Raw genomic sequence first — 9,748 nt, 5'->3', positions numbered from 1 at the left:
CACATGTTAAAAATTGTTAGTTAGAAATTTTTTTTTAAACAAAAATTAATTACTAACTCAGCAATTTTAAATAAGTGTAAGTTTTTTAGTGAAATGGTGGATAAATAACGTAGTCCACCAGAGAACTCTATAAATTCTCGTTGTGGTGGGCCATTGATTTTTGGATGGGTTGATGTAGTGGTGGATTGGTTGATTTTGAATTTTAGGTTTTTATTGGATAACGGCAGTTAAAACCAACATTATGAAAAAAAAAAACAAAAAATTAGACACTTTATCTAATCTCCCGTTGTTCCTCAGTAGCTTAGGGTTGTAGTCACAATAACGACAGTGGTGATTAGATTGATTTTGGTTTACGATGGTAGTTGGTTTTGTTTTGTTTATTTTATTTTATTTTATATATGATAAGAGTTCTTTTAAGTTATTTTAATGTATTGTATGGGTGAATAAAACGTGAAATATAAATTGTTATTAAATAATGTGTTAAAATAGTAAAAATAGGTTTTTGGTATGCTCCAACAGCATTTTTTAGCACACCAAATATATATATATATATATATTTATATATATTTTTTCTTTTTTTGAGAGCGGGATCAGCATGTTTTTATTTAAGATGGTGGTAAATCAGCAGCTAATATACAAAACATATCCAATAACATCTCTCGTATATTATTGATTATACCTCAACCATCACCAATAAAAGTTATTTGCAATAATAATAAAAAAAAAATTGCAAAAACTTAAACCGAGTTTTATTTTAATTCCTTCAAACTCAAAAACAAAATCACCAAAAAATTAATCATAACTCATAACTTTCATTAGGCACAATTCACATAATTTTATAATATCAAAAGGTTCTAACATCTAGCTTGAATATTTCTCATTTATATATTAATTATTTTACTGTCTGAGAATTTCTCTCAATTAATTTGAAACATTGTTTGTGAATGAACTATTTCTTTTGTCAATATTGGGGAAAAAAAAAAAACAGGAGGCCCTCTACGTCAGCTTCACCTCAGGCTTAGTACAAGCGTGGCTATTCATTTGGGGCCCTCACAGAGCCAATGAGGAAAGTACACGAGTAAGAATGAGTGGACGTGGGCCCGAGCACAAAGAGGGAGGAAGTTAACGTGTGATGATGATGGTGATGGTGATGGTGATGATGATGATGATGATATGGGTGGTGTCCATGTCCACGTCATAGTGAAGGGCCCCACACGGCCTACCCAAGTGGATTATTTTTTGTACCTGCTCGGCTGCGCCTCTCTTAATTGTACGGATAGCTGATGACCCATCCATCCCCTTGACACTTGACACTGACACAGATTATGATTTTTGATGTTGACCTCTTCTCTAACCTCTCTTTCCCTTTGTTGTATTGCATTCCACTCGAATAACCTTCCTATTATATACACCATTCACATCAAAAAGTTTCACCCAAAAAAAAAAAAAAAAAAAAAAACCCACTACATGTTAAAATTTATTTTTTAACACCTACACTACTGTATCATCTTTGACAATTTGCTATAACTAGATGGTTAAACACAATTTTTTTTTTTTTTTTTTGAATGAAAGTTAGAGAGAAAAAGACTTTCGGTGATAAAAGAAAGAATAAAAGCAGAATATTTTAATAGAGTATTTAATGTTGAATGTATTATAGAGTGAAATGTTAAAGTTAGATAAAGTAGTTTTTTAAGTTGTTAATAACTAAATTTTTTAGCATTTATAATATGAATGCTCTAACATTTTAATATAAATTTAAGTTGTAAATTATGATTGAAAGAGTTTGTTATTTATTATCAAGTTAAGATATTAATGATTTATTTTTGTGCAAATGGCTAATCTAAAAAACGCTTTCAAAACTATAATTAAAAATTGAATTGCTCAAAGGAGGAGGAAAAGGAAGAGAAAAGATGATAAATCTAGAAGGAAAGGGAAATGATGAATTTTCTCTTTTAGGTTTGGATGAAAGAAAGAGAGGAAAAAATAATGAGTTTCTTGTGTTTGATTATTCAAGAGAAGAGAAAGAAAAAAAAATGCATTGTTAGTGATTTGACTCTTTTATACTCTTTTTAATTGTATTTTATGGTAATTTATAGTGAGGGTTCAAAAATAATTTTAGTAGAATTGAAGCTTTATTTTTTTCCTTCCTTTTTGCCCAACTTTGCAAGGAAAAAAATGGTAAAAGGTGAACAATAGTCAATAGTCGTCCTAGGAATGTTCCCTCCACCCAAATCTCCCTTCCCTTTATCTTTCATGCTGACCAAATAATAAAATTCCACCAATCTAATTTCATTCATTCCCTATCTTTCCAATTTCCATTCAACTAAACGTAGTATTAGATCATAGAAATCGAATCTGATGTCCAAACTGTTTCCATTTTTCTTTGTTAGGTATGATTTCATTGAATTTAGTCCATCATAATAACTCAATTAAGTTATAAAACACTAGAGAAAAGAAAGATGGTGACCATCTCTTTTTTCTCGAGCTAGTTTTTTTTTAAATAAAAATTTGTGTACTCAATAACTTAATACGCTAATCACGGTTATTAAAAAGGAAACCTAACCCATATCTATTAGATACAAGGAAAATTATTGTATACTCTTGAAATACTATAAATGCATACAAATAATTTTCCGAGATACAAATAACATGGAAAAAAAAAATAGAAAATATCAACACACATATAAATGCACAAATTTATGCGATTTACCCAAAACTAGGACTACGTGACTACATCTGTGGAATTACTACAATTTTATTAAGGCGGCTTCAATTGTAGTAGCGGGGATTATTAGTGCTTTTATATGTGTGTGTATACATATAACTCTTGTTACTTTGATTACATGTGGAAATTCACAATAAAGGGTCTAGGACATCTATGATATACTCAAATACTAGAAATTAATATTATATTATTTTAATTTTAAATGATATGAAACTATGTATGTCACTATTTTGTTAGATATATAAGAAATAAAATCTAAACCGTGAAATGGAGTATTAAAAAGATCTTATAGGGTTTGTTCACCTTTGAGAATTTTATAACGCTTTTCAGAGTCAATTTACAATGATATTTTGTTTAAGTACCATTGTTCTCTAATCCGATATTAGCATTGGAAAGAAATCTAATGTACGTAGAGCCGTAGAGAGAGGTTTTTCCATCCATCCGTGGTTAAATATCGAGATGCATGGTCTGCTCTGGTGGCTTGTCTAGCCTGAGCCTTGTCTAGCCCAAAGCTGAATAAATCATTGAGATTGTACAGAACTGGATTGTTTTTAACTAAAGCCCATTAGTCTCTTCTACTTTTTTCTTCTTCTTCTTCTTCTTCTTTTTTTATTTTTATTTTTATTATTATTATTTTTTTCCAGAAAATGTTAGCCTTGAAACAAAGGATGGCTTATGGCTATTGCGGCGTACAAACATGCCCTTACATCCCAATTTGAAACATATTACAATACTAAGACGTTTTGGGCCATACAATGTAAATCAAGGAAAAATTAAATCAAAAGCTCCTTATAGGCCTAGCTAGCCGTTTTTGCTTGTCGTGGGCCATATATTTACACCAGAATGTAAGTGTTGGGCCAAGTATTAATTTTGATTATTGGGCTTGTTATGGTTCAAAAAATTCATATTAGACCCTTCCCAAAAGTCAGTCAGTCTCCAAAATTTAGAGTTTACCCAAAATGTACAGTAACCACCTAGCCATTATCTATGCCAGTGGCCCCCTTCTAAAATAATAATAATAATAATTTTACTAACAAAAAAAATCCTTTATTTAAAAAAAAAAATCTCTACTCATTTAAAAAACAAACTTATATATGTTTGTGTTTTGATCTATGAAAATGATTATTATTATTATTATTTTTGTCATCAACAAAATGACTTTACAATTTAGCGTAAATGTTGACTGGATATTTTTTTTTTATACTCAAATAAATTATCAATTATAAGAATTAAATTATCAATATAAGTGTGTTGTGGAATTGGTTATTCTTAGGTTAGCTCTAGATCCTTGAGAGGCATTAGGATTTCTTTATAATTGATTATATTTATTTGCAATTTTTTTTTTAATTTTATCAAAAAGACTTCACAATATTTCACCATTATGAGTATAAAGTATTTCAACGTCTAGACTTTAAAAAATTGTTAAATATTTTGAATTGTGTCAATGGTTATTAAGCACTAGAAGATAAATTGCCAATTAATTAATTTATAGCATGCATATACTTGCACTCACTCTTCTAGTTTTTATATTGCAACTATGGAATCATTATTTCAACTATGAATATTATTCAATTTTTTTAAAAAAAAATATAATCGAAAACAAAATGGTAAATGACATTCTAAAAAACTCTTTAATTTTGTATATTACAAGGGAAATTATTGAAAAATTTAGTATGCAATCAATAATAAATGATTTTAAAGATTTAAGAGAATGTTGAGTTCTTATTTGATAAATACATGTGAGAGTTTAAATGTATTACTGTAATACTCCGCATATCTTTATTTGAGGTTATTTTATATGAATTTATATATATACACACATAATTGATGGGCCATAAGTAATTTTTGTTAGTAATTGCAGCCCACTACCCCACTAAGTCCACATCTTTGATGCATTAAATATAGGGTAGAAGAAGAGATAAATTAGGGTTTTCATAGTAAGAGTTTTATCACTAAGGAGATTAGGAGGTGTATTTTTCCCTCGGAGTTTAGAACACATACAATTAAAGAGGCAGACAATTCTTCCAGGTATGATTTTTAATCTGTTAGAAATAAAGAATTAAAGGATTAGAATTTTATCATAGAAATGTTAATGACGTGTAGATTGTTTAAAAGGGATTTTCCTAGAATATGACTTACACTTTTACGTTAGATTGCCCTCTGCGCACTACTTGTATTCTTGAACAGAGCCATGGAATTACAAGTTATAATCCATGAATATGGCTCATGTTTTCTTTCAGATGGATATATATATATATATATATATATATATATTAAATCCTAGAATTGGCCACCGTGTATATCCATGAACAAGTCATGCATCAAATCATTAGTCATGAGGCTTTCACGTTTTCTTTGGGGTTATATAATTAAATGCTAGGTTTGCCCATAGTGTGTATTCTAGAACAAAGTTATGGTTTTAGAGCCTAATTCATGTTTAAGGTTTTACTTTTTCTTAGGACATATATTAAATCCTAAAGTATTGGCTGCTGCCTCTGAGTTTTGATAAATTCAAGGAAACATATTTTTGGGTAGAGATGCTTTGCATCAGTGTTATCATTTAGTTCAGCAAAATATTTTCCTAGTGAGTCAGTTTGTATAATTCAATAAGTTTTATATTTTGTTGAGAATATTAAGTAATCTCCACAGTTGATTATAGGTCATATTTAAGAGTGCTTTGAGACTTTTTGGAAGTTGTTTTGGCTGGACTTTCAAGGTGATTCAAGTGCTGTAAGTAATTATGCAAAATATGCACAAGTTTTGTTCATTAGATTCTTAGAAGTCAAAGGTTTTCAAAAGTTATGCTTTTAAGCTTACATTTTTAAAAGTTTATCAAAAGCATTTTTTACACATTTGAAAGAGAAATTTCGACTTTTAAATGATGTTTTAAAGAGAAACTTTGAATTTTAAATAATGTTTTGAACATCCGAATCTCATTTAAAAGACGATTTCTAAACCAAACTATTTTTAGAAAAGAATTGAGTTTCAAGATAAATTTTCTAAAAAAGTTCTTGATCTTTAAATTTGTTTAAAACTAAATGATTTCAAATTCATATTCCTATTTTCCATATTGCATTTAAAATGTTTCTTTTAACAAATTGAATTTTCAAACTTACTCAAGAATTGTAAAATATTTATATATACTCCTCAGTTCCTATTCGTTCCCCAAAAGAGTCAAGCATCCTTTGATTTATGTTTCAATTTAATAATGTGATATTTGATTTGCCTCTACATTTGGAATAATTGTTAATATTAAGAAAATTATTCTATTTTATATAAACTTTGCTTTTCTGATATGTGACTCAAAATAAGTGTTTTTAGAACAGATTAGATATATGTGTAAGCCCACTCCTAAGGTTGTATGTGGGAATAAGTATTGATCCCTCACTAGCAGGGGTTAGATGTAGGTATCCGCTCACATTATTGTATGTGAGAATATGTGATATGTGTATATATGACACTATGCTCTGATCAATTATTTGTATGTGTTTTCGAATGGTTTTAAGATTTGACTACATATGTATTAAGTGGTTTATTATATGTTTTGGAAAGAAATTATATTTGATATTATTGAATGAGTTTGTGAAAAATCAAAATACTTGTGCTCTGCTTGACTCTATTCTGTTGTCTATTGTGCATAATTGCTTACTAGAAGTGTGGCTCACCCCATCAATTACAATTTTCAGATTAAAGTTTTATTGGGAAACAAAAACTTTGGATCTTTTTATAAGGTGCAGGGTAGAGCGTGGGAGTTTTTAGGCGACATCAATAATGCTTGAAGCTTTTAAGGATTTTTAGTTATTTTTATTTCACTTAAGATTTTACAGCATTTGGAGATTATTTCTAAATTGTGGATTTTAGTATTGTAAGAGATTTATTAAGAGCATTGTTTATTTGGAGTTTACTGAATTATGTTTAATTTAATTATGCTTATTGAGTTATGTAAGATTAGTAAGTTAGTCATGCATCTAAATTCATGTTCCATGGATTTGGGTCGTGACAATGTTGGTATCAGAGCTGAATTTAAAAAAGACTACAATCAACACTGTCACAACCCAAATCCGTGGAACATGAATTTAGATGCATGAAAAACTTAGTGATCTTGCATAACTCAATAAACATAATTAATTCCATAATAAAATAAAAAACTCAAAATAAACAATGCTCTTAATAAACCTCTTACAATATCTAAAACCCGCAATTTAGAAATAATCTCCAAATACTGTAAAATCTTAAGCTAAATAAAAATAACTAAAAATCCTTTAAGGCTTCAAGCATTATTAACGTTGCCTAGAAACTCCCATGCTCTACCTTGCACCTTATGAAGAGATCCAAAGTTTATGTTTCCCAATTAAACTTTAATCTAAAAATTGTGATTGATGGGGTGAGCCACACATCTAGTAAGCAATTATACACAATACACAATAGAATAGAGTCAAGCAGAGCACGAGTATTTTGATTTTACAAACTCACTCTATGATATCAAATATAGTTTTTTTTTTTTTTTCAAAGCATATAATTAATAACTAACACATATGTGATCAAATCTTAAAATCATTCAAAAACACTTACAAATAATTGATCAAAGCACAGTGTCACATATACATATATCACATATCACATATTCTCACATACAATCATGTCAGTGGATACTAACATCTAACCTCTGTTGGTGAAGGATCAACACTTATTCTCACATACAACCCTGTGAGCGGGTTTACACATATATTTGATCAATTCTAAACACACTTATTTTGAGTCACACATCACAAAAGCAAAGTTATATAAAATAGAATAATTTTCTTAATATTATCAATTATTCCAAATATAGAGACATCGAATATCACAATATTGAATTGAAACATAAATCAAAAGATGCTTGACTCTCTTAAGGAATCAATAAGAACTGAGGAGTTTATGTAAGCATTTTACAATTCTTGAAAAAGTCTGAAAACTCAATTGGTTAAAATAAACGTTTTAAATACCATTTGGGAAAATAGGAATATGACTTTTTTTTTGATAATCGAAAGGGGGGCGGGGGCGACTATATGTGGCTTACCCCTTAGGGCGTGACCTAATAGGGGCACCCCCCGTTAGGGAATGTTGGATTAAACTATAGCTACTGTGACCAGGGTGCTACAGAACTCACCCTAGCACCCCAAGAGAGCCAACGGATGAGGCGCAATGCATGCTAGGAACTCACCCCCCACATGGTACCCACCACGACTCAAATGAGGGACCTTATGCATGCATGCGGGATCTCACCCCACTAGGCCACCCCTCTTGGGGCAGGAATGTGACTTTGAAATCACTTGGTTTTAAACAATTTATAGAACAAGAATCTTTTTAGAAAGCTAACATTGAAACTTAGTTATTTTCTAAAAATAGTTTAGTTTAGAAATCATCTTTTAAATGAGATTCAAATGTTCAAAATGTTATTTATAATTTGAAGTTTCTCTTTAAAACATTATTTAAAAGTTGAAATTTCTCCTTCAATGATGTAAAAATGCTTTTGATAAACTTCAGAAAATGTATGCTTAAAAACATAACTTTTGAAAACTTTTGACTTTTAGAAACCTAATGAACAAAATTGTGCATATTATGCATAATTACTTACAGCACTTGAATCACTCTGAAAATCTAGCCGAAACACCCTCCAAATAGTCTCAAAACTCTCTTAAATCCCCCACAAAATATAAAACTTATCAAATTATACAAACTAACTCACTAGGAAAATACTTTCTTGAACTAAATGATAACACTGATGCAAGGCATCTCTACCCAAAAATATGTTTCTTTGAATTTATCAAAACTCAGAGGCAACAACCAATACTTTAGGATTTAATACATGTCCTAAACAAAAAGTAAAACATTAAACATGAATTAGGCTCTAAAACCATGACTTTGTTCTGGAATACACACTATGGGCAAACTTAGGATTTAATTATATCCCAAAGAAAATGTGAAAGCCTCATGACTAATGATTTGATCCATGACTTGTTCATGGATATACACGGTGGCCAATTCTAGGATTTAATATATATATATATATATATATATATATCCATCCGAAAGAAAACGTGAGCCATATTCATGGATTAGAACTTGTAATTCCATGGCTCTGTTCAAGAATACACGTAGTGAGCAGTGGGCAATCTAACATAAAAGTGTAAGTCATATTTTAGGAAAATCCCTTTTAAACAATCTACACATCATTAACATTTCTACGATAAAATTCTAATCCTTTAATTCTTTGTTTCTAACAGATGGAAAATCATACTTGGAAAAATTGTTTGCCTCTTTAATTGTATTTGTTCTAAACTCTAAGAAAAAAGTACAACTTATAGCATTCTTAGTGATAAGACGTCTCTTACTATGAAAACCCTAATTTATTTCTTCCTCTACTCTATATTTAACGCATCAGAGATGTGGGCTTAGTGGGTTGCAATTACTAACAAAAGGTACTTATGGCCCATCATTTATGTATATATATAAAAAATATATAATAACCTCAAATAAAGATATGCAGGTTATTACAATTACTAATTATTTTGTGCTTTTTATTTATTAATATTGAATAAATACTAATTTTATTTTTCATGTAATAATTTAGTTTTAACCTTTAATTTGTTTTTTTTATTCATAAGGGGTCAAAATTTTTTGCTTGATGTTTTGGCCTCTTAGATAAAATCCTGATTCCTAAGGTCCCTTACTCATTTGTACATACCAAGATTTAATGACTCAAGTGAAGTAAGTATCAAACATTTTTTTTTTTTTTTTGAGATTCAAGTATCAAACATTTTGGTAAATCTTTCTTCATTGTTTTTCATATATATATATATAAAATTTCCTATCACGAGGGGTTCAATCCCTGCCTATACCAAAAACTGATTGGTGTCTTAGTCTGATGATAAAGAGATATTATTAGAAACGGACGCCATAGGTTGAAACTCTCTCAAAATTTCCTATCACGACCTGAGCCCATCCTCCCTATAAAGGTGCCAATGCCCAATGGACCATCTA

Source organism: Quercus lobata, chromosome 6 (genome assembly GCF_001633185.2).
Source record: "Quercus lobata isolate SW786 chromosome 6, ValleyOak3.0 Primary Assembly, whole genome shotgun sequence".
NCBI lineage: Eukaryota > Viridiplantae > Streptophyta > Magnoliopsida > Fagales > Fagaceae > Quercus > Quercus lobata.
This window is presented reverse-complemented; position numbering follows the sequence as displayed.